Genomic DNA, 23,758 nt, shown 5'->3' with positions numbered 1-23,758 from the left:
AAGAAGAGCGGAGCAAGAAAGAAAGAAGGAAATAAAGAAAAAAAACAATAAAATAACTGAGGAAAGGAGGAAGGTTTACGTAACCCGCTTGCTACTTGAATGCAAAATTTCTGTTGTGTAACGGACATGCTTTCCCCATTTCTCATATTCACAGCGAGATCAGAAATATAGCACTGGCTGAGGTCTATTTGCTCGCACCACAAGCAAGTGCTGTCTGCGGCAGCTAAAAATGCCAGCGTTTCGTAGAAGGCTGACAAATTTGCATGGGATTGAAGCTTCGGCAGCCAGCGTGGCCCGGTATGCTGTCAAGAGTGCCAGGCAACGCTGTACTTTTCGCGGCGGTGTTGCATCGCTAGAGGGATGGGCTCGCGGAAGAAGATAATTTGTTTAGAACCCTATACTTCCACACAGCCTTGTTTTTCCTCGTCTCTTACGACCACGAGTATGCTCCTCTTTTTGTTGCTGCTTTTGTGTGCTTGCATTATGCGGGTCTTTAACGTTGGTTTATGCATCTTTCTTTCTCTCTCTCTCACCCTCTATGTTTTCTACGTGGCTTTGATTCCTTCGTATGGGAACGGCAGCAGTTCCAGCCTCCTGACTGAAAAAAATTTAATCTTGTGATGAGTATATACCATTCCTCACGCTTCTGAACATTTTTTTAGGCGACGGCGCAAAAAGTTCCGTTAACTAGAAATACGGTATCAGCCGGCCCGTGTCGGTGGCTGTCCACTGGCGTTAGCGTTGTGAGTGAAAAATCGTGAGCATGGCGCTAGAAGCCGATAGCTGACAGCTCACATGGCTCCTGCTCCTGCCAAATCAGCTATGGTCTCGTCACGCCAGACAACCCGACGACTAGTCAATGCCCTTCCACGTCCGAGGAATGGCCATAATTTTCCTCTCACAAAGCCGACAGCGGATTTTCTCGAGAACGGGACCTTTAACTCTGTCTCAGTGGAAGAGGAGCAATACTGGAGGGCTCCCAATCAATTTAGATAACTTGGTTTGGTTTATAGAGTTCAACATTCCAACACGACTCGGGCTATGAGGGATGGTCAGGAAACTTAAGAGACCATACAGAGCCTATACATACACTATTCAGTTCACGCGTTTCTGAGGTTGTGTATACAATTAGCTGGCATCGCGCAGCACACTAGCATCATGCATTGCGCTCCCATCGGAACACGGCCGCCTCGCTCGGCGTGCTGTTCCGGTAGCAAATTCAAGTGCAAATATCTTACGGATAAAAGAAATGCCCACTGATTATTCCAGACAGAGACGGGGTTAACATAGTGGTGGGGGAGCTTCAAAAGTGCCTACCGAGATTGGCTTTCATAACGGCTGCTATCTCCAAAAGTCATAATAATTGATAATTAATAATAACGGTATTGTGATGAGAGAAAGGAAGTTGCTTGAATCAAATCGAGATGCTTCGGTGAAGTAGGCCCGAAGGTACGTAGATCCGATTCAGACGGGCATGCGAATTTTCAAGACGACGGCCCAGGTAGCCCAACGTCATCGTTTTTTTTTTATTGCCACCACGGCGGGTGCTTTCGCTCGTTATAGCCAGATTTTAAGCAGGCCGGGTTAAACATATCCGCTAATTGGCGCGGCACCTCCAAGATGACGCCATGTACAGCTGAAAATGCGGCTTCCCGTCCTTTCGCCCTATAATCGGTTTAGCAGAGATAACCATCTGTCAATTTTACAGCGTTATAGGTATATGTGAAGCAAAGATGTATATTCATTCGCACGCATGACTGGCAGCTTCTCAGTGTAGCGTGCTCCTACCAAATTGCTGCCAAGTGTCACTTGTTGAACATAACATGCAGCCACAGCACGCACAAACATGTGTGCTCGCTTAGCAACCACGACGGTCGAATCCCAACCTTGAGGTGGTGAGTTAAACCCTAGTGCTACGACCACACTGTGACGGAGGCGGAGTTATTGAACCACGCACATCAAAGAAGCATAGGTCTGCCTTAGTTCAGAGCCTTACGCTGCAGAGGCCTTATTGCTACCAGAGTGGTTGAAGTGCCTGTATATTAGAATGGTTAGGCAGCAGTCCAGTAGGGGTCTTTACTGTATCTGCTGAATGTGTTGAACGGACTATGAGCTGTGGTATTTTGGCGTAGATCCCGAGTAACGGTTATCTAGTGAAGACGTTCTGTTATCATTTTGAAATCATAATTTGTTTTCGCGTAATGATTTGCCACCATGTTCCTTTAATTTTTAAATTTAAAAGAAAGAGATGAAAACTATGCATACCTCAAAAATATGTGTATATAAACCTGAACTGCGAAATTTTGTGTCTGATAGTTGCATCCGCACTACGGAAGAAGCAGCTACACGTATGTATCGCAGATCGCAGTTCCCTGATATTTAATGGTTAAACATCCCACATTCATAATTTTGTGGATGGGAAAGCTTATGATTTGAGCGAACGAATAATATATATTGTAATAGGAGTCCTTGAAAAGGGCGCTACGCCGTCAACAGTCAATGGAACGTTCTGCGATCAGTCGTTGCACTTCTGTAAGCGCACGCCCGAGCGTCGGAGAGAGAGCTTCGTTGTCGTTTTCTTTCCTGACCGTCACGCGCGTTGAACATGGTTGTCGTTCTCTTCAGAGCATCAGGCGCTGAACGTATCAGAGCCGAATACCTGTTTTACAACTTCCCCCGGGCGAAAAGACGCCATCCTGGTGGATTATGGCGATGTGACGATGGCAGGGTCGTAGTAAGGCTTCAGGCGGTTACTGTGTACTATTTCACGATTGCGGCGACGGTGGTCAGCGGATGGCGTAAGGGGTTCGATGATGTAGTTGACGGGGGATGTTTGCTTGACAATACGGTAGGGGCCCTGATACTAGCTCAAAAGTTTGGATGAAAGGCCGGGACTGGAGGAAGGCACTCATAGCCAGACCAAAGAGTCTGTACGGTAAGTAGGAAGAAGTGCAGTTTGATCTCGTGTGGTTTTCTGCTGTTGCTGAGCGTGAGAAGTGAAGGACCGGGCAAGCTGGCGGCATTCTTCAGCATAAGTTGCAGCTTGTAAAATAGTCGTGATTCGGAAGAATCCGGTCGGTAAGGGAGAATGGTGTCCATGGTACAAGAGGGCTCACGACCGTACAGAAGGAAGTATGGCGAGAATCCTGTGGTTGCTTGAGTGGCAGAGTTATAAGCGAATGTGACGAATGGAAGAACGTGGTCCCAGTTGGAGTGATCGGAAGCGACATACATTGCCAGCATGTCGCCCATGGTGCGGTTAAAACGCTCAACCATTCCATTTGTTTGCGGATGGTACGCGGAGGTGGCGCGATGAACTATTTTGCATTCTCTAAGAACAGCTTCGACAACTTCAGAAAAGAAAGCGGGACCTGTGTCACTCAGCAATTCCTTGGGAGCCCCGTGGCGAAGAATGATATGATGGAGGATGAAGGAGGCAATGTTTGGGCTGTAGCAGATGGCAAAGACGCCGTTTCAGCGCAGCGTGTGAGATGATCAATTGCAACGATGATCCAGCGATTGCCTGTTGATGTGCTAGGAAGCGAGCCGTACAGGTCGATTCCAACGCTCTCGAAGGGCTGAGCTGGGCAGGTCACCGGCTGCAGAGGAGCGGCGGGCTGGAGAGGCGGGTGTTTTCGGTGCTGACACTCTTGGCAGGACTGGACGAACCGACGAACATAACGGTACACCCCACGCCAGTCGTACCGCTGTCGCAGGCGAGTGAAGGTTTTCAATAAGCCTGCGTGGGCACACTGGGGATTGTCGTGGTAATGGGAGCAAATCACAGAGCGCAGATGGGTCGGAATTACAAGCAGCCACTTTCTACCATCCGGAAGGCAATTCCTACGGTAGAGGAGCTCGTCTCTGATGGCGAAATGGTGAGACTGGCGACGGAGAGCGCGGCAAGGAGGTCGTGAAGCGCGGCCAGATAAAACATCCAGGAATGAAGCGATCCATGCGTCTTTGCGTTGCTCGGAAGTCATATCGGTGGGCATGTCGGTGGGGTGTAGAACGGACATAGCAGGAGTGGCTTCAGACGGCAATGGAGAACGTGAGAGAGCATCAGCATCGGCATGTTTACGGCCAGAGCGATAGATGACGTTAATGTCGTATTCTTGGAGCCTCAGAGCCCAACGGGCCAGTCGACCAGAAGGATCTTTCAAAGAAGACAGCCAGCAGAGGGAGTGATGATCGGTGACTACATCAAAAGAACGGCCATACAAGTAGGGGCGAAATTTTGCTATTGCCCAGATGATAGCGAGACACTCTTTCTCGGTGACGGAATAGTTTGCTTCAGCTTTTGTTAGGGTCCGACTGGCGTAAGCGACAACGTACTCATCAAAGCCAGACTTCCGCTGAACAAGTACTGCGCCGAGGCCGACGCCGCTGGCATCAGTGTGGATTTCCGTGGGAGAAAAAGGGTCGAAATGACGCAGGTTTGGCGGAGTCGTCAGAAGGTGGCGGAGTGTCGCGAATGCATCATCACAGTGTGGAGACCAGGCTGAAAGATCGTGGCTGGACAGAAGCTTGGTGAGAGGTTTGATGATTGTGGCGAAATTGCGAACGAAGCGGCGGAAGTACGAGCAGAGGCCGACGAAGCTGCGGAGTTCTTTCACATTAGTTGGCTTGGGAAATTCTGCCACAGCGCGCAGTTTTGCCGGATCGGGAAGTACGCCATCCTTGGAGACGACATGCCCGAGAATGGTTAGCTGTCGTGTTCCGAAACGGCACTTCTTTAAATTTAGTTGGAGGCCAGTGTCGGTCAGGCATCGCAGAACTGTCTGAAGGCGCTGGAGGTGAGATGGAAAATCGGGGGAAAAGATGACAACGTCGTCCAGGTAACAAAGGCAAGTGTGCCATTTGAGCCCTCTGAGTAGGTTGTCCATCATGCGTTCGAATGTGGCAGGGGCATTGCATACATCCGAATGGCATGACATTAAACTCATAGAGCCCATCGGGTGTGACGAAAGCGGTTTTTGGGCGATCGGCCTCTGCCATCGGCACCTGCCAATAGCCGGAACGCAGGTCTATTGAAGAAAAGAACTCAGCTCCCTGCAGGCAGTCAGGGGCGTCGTCGATACGAGGGAGAGGATAAACGTCCTTGCGCGTAATCTTGTTCAGTCGGCGGTAGTCTATACAGAATCGGACGGAACCATCTTTTTTCTTGACCAGGACGACCGGAGACGCCCAAGGGCTGCGCGACGGTTGGATGACGTTGCGCTGGAGCATGTCAGTCACCTGTTCGTCAATAATGCGGCGCTCGGCGGCTGAAACACGGTACGGACGCCGGCGCAAAGGGGTATGCGTGCCGGTATCAATGCGGTGAGTAACAGCAGTTGTGCGCCCCAACGAAGGTTGCTGGGAGTCGAACGAAGCCGCGAAAGGTTGTAGGATGGCGACAAGCTGGGTTCTTTGTAAGGGCGTCAGGCCAGCGTCGATGGACCGGCGGAAAACTTCGAGGGAAGATGGAGTGGCGACAGGAAGAGGCGTTATGGCGCTGATGTGAAGGCCGGCAGTGTTATCGACGAAGGGATAGGTGGGAGTGGAATCGAGCAAAGCAACGGTACCCAGTGATTGGCCACGTAGTAAAGTAGTTGGGCAGGGGCACGGGTTACAAACAAAAATAGCACTTGAGCTGCGAAAAATTGTTAGCACAGCATGGGGCAGCAACACGGATTTTTGGTCAGCGCATCGTAACGAGGGTGTGTAGATAACAGTGGCGTCGGAAAGAGCAGCACAATAAAGAGGCACAAGCACTGAGGAGAAAGGCGGAACGTCGGTGTCCTCTGCGACGTGCACGGTAGCGGCAGCAGCAGCGGATACTTCGAAAGAAGTGTCACTGAGGGGTGATAACTCAAGTTGAGCACGGGCGCAGTCTATTATAAAGGATGACGTCGTGTGATGAGGGGCGAGGACAAGGAATTCTATTGTGTATTGAACGTCGTCGATGACAAGGCGGGCGGTGCAGGCGGCTAATGGTCGAATGTCCTGAGCGCTGGCGGTGCGAAGAGAAACGGCAGGAAGCGGCGTCATTACCTTTTTGAGTTTGCGATAGAGGGTGTAATTAAGAACTGATACGGCTGCGCCAGTGTCTACAAGTGCTTCGACAGGAACTCCCTCAATGAATACGGTAATAATGCTGGCTGGTACTGAAACAGGTCTTGTGTTAGTCCCTGATGGCGCAGTTCTTGCCTACGGAACTGCGGCCGTTAGTTTTCCGTGTGAGCGGCTGATTGGCGGCGGAGCATCGGAGAACGGGAACGACGGCCAGGAGAAGGCGAGCGGTGGGATCGGCGATCGTAACTTGAAGAGGACTGCGAAGGAGGCTCAGGGAACACGGGCGAGGGGGACGGGGTAAGATTGTACATCGGCTCACGTGTATAGTCGTAGGGACGAGGGCCACGATTGCGGCACAAACGGGCCACATGGCCGGCGACTCCACAGGCGTAGCAAATGGGTCGGTTGTCTTGTGTGCGCCAGGGGTTGGAAGGCTGTGGCTGTAATCGACGGCGGAGAACTGGACGATAAGGGGGGATTGTAGGCTGCTGAGGTTGCTGATGTCCCTGAGGCTCGTATAGAAGGGGAGGCCGGCTGTATACAGGGGCGACAGGGGGTGGTGGCCGCACCAAAACATCAGCGTACGTGAGAGGAGCCGCCACCAGGGGCTGCTGAGGAGGTGAAGGCAGAACCTCAGCGACCTGCTCTTGTATAACACGCTGAAAGGTGGGATTGAGCGGCGGCGCAGGCGCAGGTGCTGGGGGGCAGGTAGACAAAGAAAGCTGGCGTGCGACTTCCTTACGAACAAACTGTTGAATCTGCTGAATGAGCGACTGCTGATCCAGGGCACCGTCCCCGGAGAGAGCCAAGCTGGAAAGGGTGGCCTGCTGAACGCCAGCACGTCGTGTGGAAAGCCGCCTTTTGCGCAGCTCGTCGAAGCTTTGGCAGAAGCTGATAACATCGGACACAGTTTGGGGATTTTCTTCTCAGGTGACTGACAGTCCAAGGCGTCATCGTAAATGCCTTGCATAATGTGCCCGATCTTCTCGGCGTCGCTCATGGTAGGGTTGACGCGCTTGCAGAGGTCGACGACATCTTCTATGAAACTGGTGAAGTTCTCGCCGATTTGTGGTGCCCGACTTTGCAAGCGTTGCTCGGCGCGAAGCTTACGTATAGCGGGACGGCCAAAAACTTCGGTCAGGCTGGTCTTGAGAGTCGCCCAGGTAGGGATGTCACTCTCATGGTTGCGAAAGCATAGATTGGCCACGTCGCTCAAATAAAAAATGACGTTTGTGAGCTTCACGTTGTCGTCCCATTTGTTGTACGCACTTACGCGTTCATACGAAGCCAACCAGTTTTCTACATCCGTGTCATCGGTGCCGCTGAAGATGGCTGGGTCGCGCTAACGCGCTGCACCGGGACAGATGACAGGCGATGGGGTTGGCGGTTGGTTGGCGGTCTCAGGCATCGCGGAAGTGGTAGGCAACGCTCGGCTGCGAAGCTCCAGGTTGACGGGATTGCACCTCCACCACTTGTAATAGGAGTCCTTGAAAAGGGCGCTACGCCGTCAACAGTCAATGGAACGTTCTGCGATCAGTCGTTGCACTTTCTTTCCTGACCGTCACGCGCGTTGAACATGGCTGACGTTCTCTTCAGAGCATCAGGCGCTGAGCGTATCAAAATACCTGTTTTACAATATATATATATATATATATATATATATATATATATATATATATATATATATATATATATATATATAGACATGGATTGCTTGTTACTAATGGGCCAGAGTTAAATTCAAACAGGGTGTCACACAACTTTCCCGATTATCTATTTTATTCCAACAGTTTCGGACGGTGGACCGTCCTTCTTCAAGGTAGCATTGAGTATATATATATATATATATATATATATATATATATATATATATATATATATATATATATATATATATATATATATATATATATAGCAAATACATAAATCAATATCGGTACTATATCAACATACGTATATGCCTGTTAGAACTTAAGGCTACAAGCATACCCCGCACCGTAATCCTAAGCTTCTGTTTCTTTAGCTTGACGACTTGAATGGCAGGCAGCAGCGCAGCAAAAGCAGTACAGGCACTGTCGTAGGCGTTTTGTGAGAAAAAAAATGTCATTTGTATTTTGTTTCATTTCTCTGAAGATTTTTTCATTTCAACGTATGTCATGTGACTCAAGCCTTAAGCATTCCTGAAATCGGAACGTGATCAATGAGGCGGCACAGTGTCATCTGCGCACGCAAATGGCTGAATGAGCAGCAGTGAAGTGATGCTACTGCACGCAGTAGGATGCTCCATGTATTTTTAAGCAGAGCTCAAAAGAAATTTGGATGTCTTGCAGATAGTCTACAAGCAAAAAAAAAAAAAAAAAGATGAGTGGTGCTGCTCCACTTGCAAGTCATAATAAGGCAATCCAGAGAAAGCTGGCATCTTTACTGACGTTTACTTCAGGCATTTGGGCCATTGTGTTGCTAGAATGCATCACGTTTTGTTCGAAAAGGTTAAATACCTAGTCTCACTTCATCAAATTATTCACAGTATCATGCGCCTCGCACTAATTTCATTCAACGTAGGAAACAACCGACGCATCTTCCTCGAAGCGAAACTTGACAGGAGCGGTAAAACATTGACTGCGAGAAACTTTCCCACGAGCAATTCAGTATAGCAAAAAACGCATAGGCGAACAACGTCCAGACAAAACAGCACCAAAAAACGGCAGGAAGATGGGAAAAAAAAAAATATCGCTCGCTTGAGATCGAATTCACGGAAAAACGACGAACAGCAAAAATAGAAGCGTGGAAGGATAACTCTATTCGAATTTGTAACGCTGTTACAAGGGTGGAGTGCACTTTCCCAGCGCCGATTCCCGAATGCAGGAGGTGATGGAGTGTTCCCCGCGTGCCGCGCAGTCGATCTCGTAGGCGAGGTCGTGCGGTAGGAGTTGGAGGCAGGTGGAAAGGGGGCGGCGTCTGGTGGTAGACCCGAGCGGCACGCATACGAGACGAAGCCAGGCAAACGCGTTGCGACAAGAGAAAAATGATCGCACCGACCCTTATGAGCGCCGGTTTGTGCCACCCATCCAGATGGATTACCAGACCGCATCGCGGTGAGCGGCTGCCTGGTGCCGCTTCATTTCGCGTGTGCGGACAGAATGCGTGGTTGATTTATCTTACGGTGATGGAGGCCTGTTTCAATCCACAGCGTGTGGGAGGCGTATTGCGGGTCGCAGAAATGCAGCGGACCAGAAAATAACCGCAGCCTGTCAGGCCTTTTGATACTCTCGAGAAGATTATGTTACTTATCTGTAGCGATGTAGTATATGAAGTTTGAGTTTCAAGGTTGATATTATATCAGTTCGTATTACACCTTGTAAATATATTAGGTAACACAACCTTCGTTTGCTGCGCTGCATTGGTTAGTTGATTTGGGGCACCGAAGAGCCTTCGGTTCTTTTAGCATGGCGCACTACTTACGCTGTTATCTGTTTCTCGGCTTTCGCAAGATTGAAGGCATTTTTACGCGAGTTTGTGCTCCCATGTCGTCTCAGTTATGCCACTCGCTATTCGCTTACGGTTCTCAGCAGTAAAAAGGCAGCTACTTTTCCAACGCGTCTTTACGGAGCCTCAAGCCCTAGCTTCAATAGGATGCAGCTGTAAAATTTCCGCCGGGAATGAAAATGCCCCACTGTGAGCAACACATTGCCTAACCGCAAAAGAGCTTCGTTGAAACATAACTTTCACGGCTTAGGGGCAGGATGGCTGCAGCTTACTTACATCGGGTGAGCGACCGCGCGTTACGACTGCGGTTCACCAAAACAACGCTACACACCCAAAAAGCTTTTCTGAACCAACCCGAGGAAGAAGCTATGTCTTCGACTTTTTGCTTTATGTTTTCTTTACTATCAGTGGTGGCGCATCATAAGTTGATTTCGCCAGAAGCATTCTGGGGAGCCTGGCACTTTTGCGGAGACGTGAAGAGGCTGCCGAAAGAAGATTGAACTCGGCTGTCTTGCTGGCTGCGACTTTGCTGTTTATCTTTCCCAATATATTTTCGTCTCCTTGCAATCAAATAAGCTGTAATTCTCCGGGTGATATGGAATGAGATATGAAGCGAGCGTTTGCATTTGATACTTAAAGAAAAAAACAGTTCTTGATGTCAGCCATTGGGAACACAACCAGAAACTGTACGAATACTGTTCTTTACAGTGTTTTCTTATCCGTCTATATGAAATCATTACAGGGGCTAGTTTTAGAAATCTCTAAGGCGCCATACAAAAAAAAAGAACGACAAACAGAAAGAGTGCTGGCTATTTGCTTTTTTGGGCTGTCTCGACAACGTACACGACCATCACCTGTCACTTCCCCCTGTCTGCTGATTGCATTTGCGAGCAGGCAAGGCCTTGTTACGTAGGGCACCTTGACAAAGTGTCAAAGCATACCTCAACGAACACGTTTCGTTCTCCATGCGCATAGGCACCGACATGGAACCCAACCTTTAACAAGAGCATACCCGCGTACAAGCGGTGACAAAAAAATAAAAAGCAAGAAGCTTTTTACTTATGCAGGCGTGCATTACGGTGCTGCCGAGCTTCCTCCGGCTTCTGGATTAGTTTCGTAGTCCGGCCCAGGATCCCGGTCTCGATAGCTTCCATGTCTCGGGAGAGATACGCGAGGCCTTCCCTGATAATAAGTGCACTCCCTTCGCACGCGCCGGCTTTCGATCAGACCTGTCTGAAAGATTTGCGGAGCTTGTTTCAGTCACTGTTTCTTCTGCTGGATCTAAGCATGTGCGGGGGCGCTTGAACGCAGCTAAAGGTCTGACAGAGTGCAGACACGAGGCAGGGTGATGGAAGCACCGGCAGGCAGTTCATGGAAAATGCAGCAACTGCGATTCAAGGTACACTGAAGCTTTGCAGCGGGCTCTTCTCTGAATATGGCAGGTTGGAAAGAGTGGAGGCAGTGTAAAGATCTGGAGACGCCGTCGATGTCAAGACGTAAATACAAGCGATAAAAGGTAACTAAAATAACTACGAATGAACTCATAAATATAGTCAGACGAAAGTAGAACGTTTCTGGGCCAAGCACCATAGGGGCAAAGGTCGCGGTTCTCTCCGGACCATAGTACTCTTCATTCATTCAGATTACATTGACTAATGCGCCCAAAGAATAAAAAAATAAACTGAGTGATCTAGAGAGCTACTAGGCGGATAGAGCAGAACACTGCGAATCCATAATAATAGACTGAAATATAAATAAGAATATATCAAGGCACACAAGCTCAAAAGCTACAGGATAAATACAAAATATCGAAAATGAAAGTACCAGAATAAAATGTGCTAGGATGCCTGTACGCGAAGCCGAGAGAGCAGCGATCCGAAGCAGCGAGATAGCATTGGCTCCAGATCGTAATCAAATTGTGACGGGTCCTGTCGCGGCGGAGACCTTTATCAAATATGCATTCGCAGATGTACACGAGTAGAAAAACGGAGGATAAATGTAAGAAGAAAAAATTATTTCGCGTTTTCTTTTCCGCCTGGGCGGAAGAAGGTTGTTTCGGTCGGAAACGCACCGTTCGATCCACTTTCGGAGCTTCTCGGCTTCCGTGCACAGAAGCAGCAGCAGTGAGCGAAGACGAAAGAAACAAGTACTATCCAGTGAATACGAACGAGAGAGCGAAGACGGGATTCTATGATCAATAAAGCGTGCGCGAAAGACGGAAAATGCACAGAGTGGCGAACGTAGAAGAAACGTTTCTGGAGGAAATGGAGCGACTGCGAGATGACATGTAAATGGTTGGATGAGAAGCAAAAGCAGCCAAAGTGTGCGCGCCGACCCAAAGGAAGCAAAAATGAAACAAAAAATCAAGATACAAGAGGAGTTGATGAAATCGGGAGGGAGATCGTCAAAAGAACGGCGAGACAGGAAGAAGAGGGGAAAAAAACTAAAAAAAAAAAACGGGGGTATGAAAGGATTGTACCTTGTTCCGAGGCCGCTTTCACGGTTGGTCCCAATGCCTTGCGCACACTTCCACCCACATATACACACACATCCACTTCCGAGTGTGCGCTAGTGCTCGCGTATGACACTGCTCAGAGCAGGCTGCCGAGTTCTATTTCTGTAGAAGGAACCGAGGAATTTGATGATAAAGTGCTCCTGGTCACGAACTAATCGATTCTTGCGGAAGAAATCATTGCAGCCACATTTTGCTGTTGTCTTCGCTGAGGGCTTATGAAAGGTGGACAGAAGTTGATTTTTTAAAATTTTGATGCTATCCCAACTCCATGTTGTTTTCTTGGCACATTGAGACATTAACCACTCAAAAACAACTAGATTAAGGAAGAGAGAGAAAGCGATTTTTCTAAATATTCCGTTTATGCTGCTTTCTAGACGTAAGCCTTCCTGTTAATGCATCTCTCCTCAGAGGAGATTTTTTTCTTAGAAACGCGGAGGATAGTACGAATCGATGGAGGTAGTTTTAATGAAGAAAGGCGGAAATTGGGGTGCATATAACAGCCTTTTTATGCAAATGACGAGAAAAAATCTGGACAGCCGTTTCCCCGTCAGGAATACAAAGTAGGCTCATGCTGACGACTTTATATTAATAATTGCTTTTTTTTTTTTTTTTTGCGAAAGGTGCCTCCCATGGCTGTACGCAGTAAATTTGTCCGATAGGATATGAAGACATAATGCGCCGGTTAGTGTTGAAGTGAATGACAGCTTAGCGGTATGCGAAGAATAAAACACAAAAACAAATTATTGGTACTAAAGAGGCCATCAACAATGAAACGAAACTATCGGCGTGTGTTTATTGGAAACTGCTCTATTCTAGATTACTGCTCAGAAGCGGAAACCTTGAGAAAGAACGCCGCCGTGTATAGACGGCTGCGTGATTTCAGCCTAGAGGCCGAAAGCACCTAAGAGAGCGCGATTTTTTCAGTTCACCCTCCCCCTTTCAGGGGGTGAAGGCTGTGGCTTTCAGCTTGAAGGCCACCGCCTTCACCCCGGAAAGGAGGAGGGTGAACAGACCAATTTGTGTGAACCGCTTTTACTTTCGGCAGTCACCAAAAGAACAACCAACTCGCTCCTGAAGCGACAAACAAAAGCAAATAAAACCGCGGATAGGTGAAGTGAACATTTTTCACCAAACAGAAAAGTTGAAAGGAACAACACGGTAACCAGGCGCCGAACGTCCAGAATCCACGTCCAAACACAGCAACAACAAAAAAACGCTCCACGACGTCCGCCTTGCACAACGCTGTCCCCACCGGACGAAGAAAAAACCCTTCCCCCCAGTCCCGCTGCCTTCTTATCAGACAACCACTATCCTGGCTTCCAACCAACGCCACCTAGACTGGCTCAAGGCCGGGGGGCTGCCTGCGTGACGTAGGCCGGACGGGGCCGCCGTCCGGCGCAAGTGAAGGAGCGCCTCAGCCCAATCCGCATAATAGAGCGCTCAGCCAATTTTTTTTTTTTTCGGCTACGCATGCAGTAATCTGCCTAAACTCGGGCAATTTAACACAGCAGAGAGCCATGTGTTTTCTATACGCATCGGCGTTTTACTCATTTATTGGTCAGTTTGCAGCTTCCGCTTCTTACTCTTCTTGTCCGGGTCAGACACTTTGTCATTAAATCCTCGGCAGAAATTTTTGAGAATGTTTGTGCTGCACCACAATACATATTTCAGCACTTTCTCACTCGTGTATCCCTGTTCTCAGACGTCGAAGTCTGAAGGCTCCTCATCGCTGAGCAGTTGGAGTGTGAGTTCCGCAGCGACTTGGCGCTGGTTTCGGACCTTTAGAAATTCTGCTCGCTTGGACAACTCTTCCACCACAACGCAATAGTGAGCCACAGCATTCAAAGCTGGCATTGCTGGGTAAACCAGCCTACCCTGCAGATTTCTTTGACAAGACTGTACATGTGATTGTCAGGCGAAACAGTGACAGTCTTGTCAACTGTCAAGATCTCCTTGTATTTGTCGCATTTCAACCTCTTCGGAGCAATGTGCACCGAGTAAGCAGCCACACATGCAATGCCTGGAATTGCATCCTTCAATTTTGACCGCGCCTGTTTGGTCACAACAATGTTGAATTTTCTGCTTGGCACGGCTGCTTGCATTTGAAGCTCTTCCCAATTTTGATTTTTCTCATTGTCAGTTGCAGATACCGCGCTCATTTGTGGAAGTGTGCTCTCTAGCCGCAACTTGTTCTCACATTCATAGATTTGCCTTACAGACAAATGATATTGCGAACCAACCAGTCGTCTGTAGCATCCATAGCGGTCTTCTAGAAAGTCGGTCTGCAACTTCCCAAGGAGCACAAAGGACATACTGAACTCCTCAAAACAGTATCTTACAATCTCACAAAATGCTTGAGTCGTCTGGGTCAAAGCGCCATGAGTTTTATAAGACAGTGTACAGGCGTCCGCCCTCCTTTCCTTCCATTCCTGCAACCAGTCCAAGAAATCGCTCAAAAAGGAAAGCCTCGAGTCGAATGGAGAAAGGTGGACGGGTTTTTGATATACACCTCTTAGTCTCAGAGAGAAGTTTTGACGTTGACAACTTGCGACCATTTTACTAATATATCTGTAGAACTGGTAGTTTCTTCGTGGTGTTTTAAATTGTGTTTGGCTCCAATCACTCGAATCACTCCATTCAAGTCGGATATCTTCTTGGCGATGTAGCGGAGGAATGTGCCTCTTGCTGCCCTAATTGAGGGCTCACCCCGAGTGATGAACATATTTATCGAATAATCCTTGGGTGTGACATGATGATGCTCTTGTGACTTCGCATGTATTTGTACGCGTGAGGCGATATTGTAAAAAGTATGCAGCAGTAAACCATGTTTGTTGACAATAGCTGCACTTGCTCGGTAAGCAGTTGAATGGTCGGATATTTCGCTCAGAAGAGAAGCGACAGTCTCGCAGATGTCCATGTCTGAGCTTTCAGAACTTGAAATCATTCCACTGTCAAAATCCTCGACTCCCTCAAGAAAATCCAGCAGTCGTCGTTTGCTGTCGACCGCCAACGGAACTAGCACTTTGGATCCGAGCAGCTTCACTGGTGCTTTTACGACGTTTACAGTCGGTTTTTATAACAACAGAGTATTTAATCCAAGAAGCCTCATCGTTACAAACGTGAGCCGAAATGACGAGTTCATTGCACTCGATGACATGCCAAAATGTCAGCTGCTTCACCAAAGCTTTCAAATCACAAAGCTTGTTTGCTTCGTCCTCATTCTGGGCAGGGATAATGGACTCCGCGAGCACTTTCTCAAGGGCAGCGGCGTCAAAGCGCATTCGCTTGCTCTCTGGGTTCTCTCGTATAGTGCCTACTCTGGACAGGTAGCATGGGCAATCGGGGAAAACCGTCGGTATGGCCTGAGTTCGAAGTCGCAAACGCGAGAGCGACGCGGTCACTCTGTGGCCGGTGGCTTGGTCAATATAGTTTGCTTCTCGAACGATATCTTCGGCTTTAAAGTGACGTTCGCAGACCTAAACGAAATAAATATATCCTAACATAAGTACGGCTACTTGACATCGCGAGCTATGCGTGGCGCATTTATCCTTTACGTGCCACAAAGAAGTTGTAAGCAAAGCTTGCAACCCGAAGGGTAGAAGCAACTTGCTGGGAAAATAATAAGCAGCAAAACAGTCTCACCCAAGAGTTTGCTGAAATGACCAGGTTTTCGCGTAGAATTGCATGTATCCAGGCTTTTTTTGCTTCGTCGGGTTTAGGGAACGAGAAGACGTGCACTTTGGGGCCTGTCTTGCAATTGCCATTACACCGCGGCACGCAACACTTCCCAGGCATTTCGCAGTTGGTTCTACATCAGCACAGCCCTGTTCGGCACACATAACAAGCGATAAACACCAAAATCAGTAGCCGTTGCCAGTTCACGCACAGAAATAAAGATTCGAGCAAACGACCACGTTTTTCAGCGACCACGTGGGCGTTCAAACATGCCACTGCAGTCGCCGCGCCGAAGACGGCCCTACAACGATGACGTATGGTCACGTGGCCACGGGAGCTCCCCGGCATGGAAGCATTTCCTCTAGGTGGCGTTGTTCCAACGCGCGGATTTGCTCTCTCGCGCATGTGCTCTTGGCGCGCGTTTTAAGTGATCGCGGTGCCGCAACATAGGGCCGAAGGCCCGACAAGGTATATTCAGCTGCTAAAAACTGTGAAAGACGGGAGAATATAAATTACCAATTAATCGGCTTAGTTTGTACATTTATCTTAATATGAGCCGAGTGTGGTTATGTTGGGTTGGTGCATTAATCACTACGAGACTGTCGAGAGCGACAGTGGGAAGACGGGCTTGAAGTAGTTAACTAATGATTCTGCACTTCGTAATTCAAAGAGTGCGGGAATTCTGTTCAATATTCTTCGTTGTGAAAGAAGCCACACAATAGCGAAGGTTGCTCGCCATTTTACAGATGTGAATCCCTAGTGCTGTTGTGATTGGCAAGTGTTACTGCAAGAAGAAAAAAGAGTGATATTATAACTGAATAAAAAGCAGCTCAGATGCAGTTTGCTTTGATTAAAACATTGCTTGAAGCAAGTTAACACATGGTTAAACGGAATAAAACAGGGAACGCAACGTTATGTTTTTGCGTTGAGATCTTGTTCTAGCCATAAAAACAAAAACAAAACATAATTTTGCTTTCTATGCTTTTATCATTCTAATCTGCATAACATGTTAATGTCAGCATTTTCCCTTTGTCTCGAGTGAGAAATGTGTTTAGTGCATGTAAAAAAAAATTATGGCGTACACTTAGCGTAGGCTACCCCCCGACATATAAAGCCCCGCTTTAATCAAGCCTTACGAACGTGCCTGCGTTGCATAGGGGTAGTGCGCCTGACCCAAGAGCACTGGGAGGCTGGTTCTTATTCCACATTGTTGTGACCGGGATTCTGGCCTAGGTTCGCGCAGCCTCTACCAGCTGAAGACAGAAACGAGTCTAGCGGACACAGGTGAGCGACCGCTGCCAAAGGCATCGAAGCGGCGGCGCCGACGGGGAAGTGACCCTTTGTCTACTGCTGCGGCGCCCCCCCCCCCCCCCCCCCTTCCCTTTCTCCCTTTTCCTTCGGGACTGAGACGGGCGGTGAAAGCAGGGAACGTGTCCTTGTGTTGGAGGCGCGTCACCGAGCAGTCTTGAAACCGCTCGCCGAATTCTCGAAGAAGGCGGGTGACCTTCTTGAAATTACGCGAGGGAAATGACCGCCGCCAGCGGGCGACTTCGCGGGCTGTTTCGCCTTGGTGCAGGATCTCCACCACCAGCACAATATCGCCATCGACACCAGAGAAGTTTGCCCTCACCACCAAAAAATATGAGAGGAGGTTTGAGCACCAACCTCGGCAGTGGGCGGCACACCGAGCGATCTCTTGTGCCCCACTGATTGGACTACACCGATTGAACTTTGCTCCCCCAGCTAGGAAAGTGGGGACAACCGACCGTATTTAAGCGGTAGAAATTGTATCCACAGAGAACTCCGTTTTCATCCTCTTACCTGTAAATATCCCATCACGTAATAAGTATATAAAACGTTCTTTTTTGCTTCTCCTCCCTGGCTGCTCCTGATCCTTCGTCTCTGCTCCCCATGGTCCCACTGTGGTGAAGCCTAGGCCCCAGAACCCAGATCACATCAACATCCACACCTTAAATGAGCAACTTGATTTGGCGGTCCTTCCCAACTTTCTGGTATCATGCGGTCTCGTTATGTTGCACAATCCATCGAAGAATCAGTTCCTGGCCATGTCAGCTGCCACCTGAGAGATTGATGCCGATGATTTTTAGCTACAACGCCGACGGCGGATTTTCTGGATACGATAACTGTCGCATTTAAAGAAAAAAAAAAACCACTTCTGACAGGAATGAATGCAAGTCACCCTTTTTCAACACGGTTGTTATGCGTCGCGTCATGTTGATTTCTGGGCCCGCAAACATCGATAGCAATTGAACACGTGCCCAGAACCTGCGATGTATCAGTGCCACGGACGGGCGAAGTCTTTATCTATTGACTCCAATCTGCGATAAAAAAACATGAGCGAGAGTAGCTGACAGTGTCATCTGAGATCTACTGAATATGACTACATCTATAGATTGCGTCGTTGCATTACCGACCGCGATGATTTTGAGAACCTGTGCCTTCATGCATTTACATCTCCCACGCTAACACAATAAGTCGTGCACCTGGGAGATAGCAAACGGACTAGGTAGAAAAGAGCATTACTGCAACTTACAAATTTCAGATTAGTCTACCGCTCTCGATGATTAGACAAAACAAATGTAAATGATTGTGATTGCTTCATTTTCTGGTGCTTCTCTATATATGCAAAGTCAGTGCTTCAATTTGTTTTTTCAAAGGAACAAAGTTGTTAGAGACATTTCCGGTACTGCCGGATTCTCTTGATATAAAGCAGCCCTACTGCTGCTTTGAAATCAAAATTTTATGCTGATGTAAAAAAAAAAGATATTAATTTCTCATCGAACCTGCAAAGCAATAAAAAGATGTATTGTAATGCCCGAGCTAAATTTAGTCCGGGTAGTCATTTATAACCATGGACTCCTTCTCCTGGGTCTTCTAGTCGGTTTATGAAAGTGATCATTGCTGAACTTTATCATACTCTACAAACTTCCGTGTGGTTTTAGTCTTTCTCACAGTTATCCGCGCAGAAACAATTCCTGGATCCCGCATTTCCTTGTTTGTTTGAAACAGGGAATAACACTGACGCTTGCGAAGTGAAAACACATTGCATTTGAAACGCGCACCACGACAGTTCCGCACTTAGATATTTTCTGAAACTCCTTGGTTACCAGATCAAGTGAGCGATTTCATTTCGTTGTCAGAATAGTATTCACTGCAGGAGACACGCATAATTTTCGGAACAAAATTAGACGTTTGCGTTTTAAGCAAACAGAAATATGTTTCTTGTATGGCTCGTTAAGAACCACTGTATTAAGTTTGAATTTTTTTATTTTCCAGGTGTTTTCTTCCAAATGGCTGCTTCATTTCTAATTTTCTCTGTTTTCATAAGAAAACGCAGAGTGACGTAACATCCTGTGTTTTTTGTGATGAAATCGAAGGAAGCATGGCGGCAAAGAGGACCTAGTGGTTCACCCATCCACTTCACACACGGCAGGCGTAAGAGTTCGATCCCAAGTTACGCAGGATTTCAGTAGTGATACAATGGATACATGCCTTCACTTGCCTTAATGCTCGTCTTATTTGGGTTTAAACGCTAGACAAATGGCTCCGATCACACTTTGTGCGTTGGTAATTTTCGGCGGAAGGTACCTTGTTCCTTTAAAATCCATCATTATCATTATCATTATCATCATCGTCGTCGTCTTGGAAAATAGCAGATGAAACCGTCAATAGGGTCGAAGGCTAGCTAAGAAGGTAAAGCTTCCCGCAAACAAAATTGTTTGTCGATGCTAGAAGTTTCATGTGTATTTACATTGAGCTTTACTGTGTTTTAATTTGTTACCTCGCGTTTCAGCAGTGCCTTCGGTCATAGCTGCTGCTTTTTATTCCACTGAATGTGCAAATCCAAAAAGTTGTATCTGCAGCACAACCGTTCGACTGCAAGCGTCATCAATCGTTCGTTAAGTTGGCGTGTTGTGTTGCCACAGTAGAGGATATTGAGGCCCTGTAAACCTCGAAAATAGTTCAGTACTTTTGCTTCTTAATAATTCCAACAATTACGTTGTCATAGAACTGCCGCCGTCTGCGACCAAAGGTGAAAACAAGCAAAGACAACTGATTGTACGGCAGAAACAAGTTTGACTTATTTCGCCAATAATGGCTCGCGTGCTGCCACATTGGCCTTTAAACAGGCGGAACTAAAACAGATATGAGGACGCCAAAGCTTTAGAAGCATGTAAAACGAAATGTGTATTGTGCCAGACAACATTGAATGTTTTTAAAAAGTTAAAGAACAACAAATATATATATATATATATATATATATATATATATATATATATATATATATATATATATATATATATATATATATATATATATATATATATATATATATTGCAATAAAACTACTAATCATTATCATTGCTCGATGTAGCGTAGCCAGCATGTGGCAGGTTTCTTTACCCTTGGTTTTACCCATTATTGCGCTACCCTCAGTTCAAAATACCGGTCGCACTGCGGCACCGTGGCGAGGTCGGAGGAGGACTGGAGTTGTTCGACGCTGGCAGCCCGAGCGACGACCGCCAGGTGCCCAGGTACACAGAGTCTCCACACGGCGTCTTAACAGAGTTTCTCGGCTCGCATCGATATCCGATGGCGATCGAAGCGCTTGTCCGGCCAGGATAGCGCCAACCCGAGCGCGCATCCTTCGATCGAAGGTCCTACACGGAGCCTTCATTACCTCAAGTGACTCGCTCTTTTTCCTTCTTGCTTCTTTAGTTCACGCTTGCTTTCAGTGCTTTCTCTCCGTCAGTCCTTGGCTTGGGTCTACAGCACCCTTTCGGGACTTGCAGGTGATCTCTGCTTCTCTTCAGTGTGCACCTTCCGAGCCTTACCCTTTTTCTTTCCTCTTTTGCCTTTTCAGAAAAACTTGCACGTCCCGAGTCCTAACCTTTTTTCCTACAAATGTTCCTTTATACAACTGCTGTCTTCCTTGTTTACTCAACGAAAACTTAGTTTCAAGAGTATACTACCAGAACTAGCGGCGAAAGGGCGAACAGGCGATGTTTAATTCTGCTCAGAATTCACCCTTGCTTTTCTGGTTGAATGAAGAAAGGAAAAAAAAAGAGAAAATGGGCAATTTTAAACTTTCTGTTTGGAGTATATGACAAGAAGAGAGCGGACTGTTAGCAGAACGGTAGGCACAGTCGCATTTTGTTAAGTTCTACCTGCAGCCTAGATTTTTGTTGCGAACTGCGTGCTCTTTTGGCGTCATCCCTGGCTGTTGTATGGATGCATTTTAACTGTTAATTTGAAAAGCAAAGACTGTGCTTTTCGCATTTGACATTATCTGAGCAAGAAAAGTTGCCTGGTGTACTCAAGTACAACAGTTTTGATGGAAGGGGTGGGGGTTAATTCCCTTGAATATTTGTATTTTTTTTCGTGTTGTTTATATATCTGTAGTTAATTTCTGTTGTTGTTTATGTCTGTGTTGTTTACATATCTGTAGTTTATTAGGAAGCGTGCAGAGCGGGCATAAAACTCAAGTTACTGACATTCTAGCAGAAATCAAGAAGAAGAAATGGGCATGGGCAGGACATGTAATTCGAAGAGAGGATAACCGATGGTCGTTTAGGGTAACAAACTGGATTCCAAGGGAGGGAAAGCGTAGCAGGGGCGGCAGAAAGTTAGGTCGGCGGATGAGGTTAAAAAGTTCGCAGGGGTCAAGTGGATGCAGCTAGCACAGAACTGGATTAATTGGAGGAATATAGGAGAGGCCTTCGCCCTGCAATGGGTGTAGTCCGGCTGATGATGGTGATGAGGATGAGTTTATTTCTGAAAGGATTTAACTAATCCTCACCTCAGTGTTAAATGCTTGCAAATTGAGACCAAAGGCAAAACGTAAAGTTTGAAAAGGGTTTAGTTAGGTTTTAGGTTATGGGGTTTAAGGTCCTAAAGCGGCTAAGGCTATAGGCGAAGCCGTAGTGGAGGGCGCCGGATAATTTCTGCCATCGAATTTGCGTTAATCCATCCGTTTTATTCAGCTGGTCCACATTTGTGTTTTCTTAATGCATCCAAATTATAACACCACCTTTTCAGCGTCCTCATGTTCGGTAATAAAAACTTAAATTTGTGATCACGGTTGCCTCTTATTCGGTACCAATGAAGCGCCACGAATGTGCGAGCCATTCTCGTATCTTACTGATTTTTGTATTTTTGTATTTGTGAAATATGTAGTTGTTCAAGAAGTATTTCTGGAATTCGGAGTCAGAGCATTTCTTCGAGACATGTGGGTACCGTCAAATGCGTTGGCATTGAGATTTTAATTTTTCTCGACTGCTCTCGCATCCAGCATGCAAAGAATGTTGCAGTAATCTGAGACATTAACAATTTCTTTGGTGCGAGCGACGCGATGCGAGCACCGCATACCTGTCCCCTAAGAGCGCTCTGCAGAAGGCTGCGTGAATCGGAAATGACATGCAATCAGAAAGGATGCGAAGGTATTGAGATATTTACTGACGGAACAGGAACACTGTGGTGCTCTTGGCGTGTAACTTTTGCCACATCATTATTTCCATTTTAACTTCAGGAGCTTTTTAAAAAAAACTATGGTTTGAAACATTTCACTATTCGGAATGTTTTGTTAAAATAACCAGGAAAACAGTACAAACAAATAATTTCATTTCTTTCTGTTTGCTTCATGTTCACAAAGCACAAGATGGGATGGAGAAAAAAAAATTCCCTATGGGCAACGTGACAGGCCCGTACCCCCTGCGACATAGCGGCAGTGGTCGAAACTGCAGAAACGGTACATGAAATATTGACAATGATTGACTATATTGGATAAAGGCGTTAATCACATTGCCAAACTCTGCGTATCTTAACAGCAAACATTAGCGGAATGAAAGCGCGGTGTTAAAGGTGCTATCGCGTCTACAGCTTTGGTGTCATCCTGAATTTAAATTATTTAATTTTATAGCATTAACTAGAGGGAGGCTGATGGGCAGCTGAAAGCTGTGACACTCGGGGACAAATTTTATTAAAATTTGTTTCCTTTTGCTTGTTTTTAGTTAAATGAGACCACCTACACTGAAAATAAGGATTCGTGGAACCTCATTTACCGTACCGAACAAAGTATGTCAGTCGGACATTCTTAGTTTACAAAGAATGCTTTTTTACAAAGTTTGCTTTTTTTTTTTTTTGAAGACTTTACATAAAAAATTCTAATAGTGTTCCATATGTTTGCCAAGTTTAGCTCCTTAAGCAACATTTTAGCTGAGCATTGCGTACGTGAGCGTTTAATGATTTCAACAATCTTATTAGATTATTAGGTGTGCTGTTTCCACACAGAAAGAAACAGTAGGGCAAATCGAATAAGAAAAATGAGTGAAAAGAAAAACTCTCATCTTAAGTGGAAGTACATTGCGGCGACGATAAAGTAAGACTGCAGTGCGAGCTATAGTCTGAACGTTACGGAGTCAAACCACAGTCCCACATCATATGTTCTGAATATATAACTCCCAATAAGGGAAACGTTTCGCATAAGTTGTTTCAAATTTAAAAAGATTCTGTCAAGCGCTTCACTGGCATCATTTATGCTGACCACGTCCACTAAATAGAAGTTCATTATTTTTCATGTCGGAAGCTTTCCAGTCTTTGAGGTGAAGTGATTTGAGGTAATGTATCAGTTTAGGGTTCGCTACAATGGTGTAAAATGGCCATAAAGATAGGAAGATGATCGCTAAGATAAGATTGCAGTATGAAGCTCCAGCTTCATCATCATCATCATCATCATCATTTATTTACCCTTAAGGGCCCTTTTGTTAGGGCATTACATAAGGGGGGGAACAACCGTGACATAATACATTGGTCGATAATACAATAATATAAAACAGAAATACATGGTACAGGGTTCATCTTGTAACTATTCTAAAAACAAAACATCAACGTTAAACATCAACATAAAAGACACTGCTGCTCAAGAACAACCTGAAAAACCTTGGGAACAACCTGAAACAACCTTGGGATTGGTTGTAGTTTACTTATGTTCACCTACGTTTTACT

The 23,758-nt window shown here is 46.6% G+C and overlaps 1 pseudogene; it reads right to left on the bottom strand.

Annotated features, from left to right (window-relative positions):
* Window positions 1-13,523: 13,523 nt before the first annotated feature.
* LOC146207242 (uncharacterized) lies at window positions 13,524-14,970 on the bottom strand (annotated as a pseudogene).
* Between the last annotated feature and the right edge of the window lie 8,788 nt (window positions 14,971-23,758).

Source organism: Amblyomma maculatum, chromosome 1 (genome assembly GCF_055883805.1).
Source record: "Amblyomma maculatum isolate TAMU_Amacu chromosome 1, ASM5588380v1, whole genome shotgun sequence".
NCBI classification, from domain to species: Eukaryota; Metazoa; Arthropoda; class Arachnida; order Ixodida; family Ixodidae; genus Amblyomma; species Amblyomma maculatum.
This window is presented reverse-complemented; position numbering and strand designations above follow the sequence as displayed.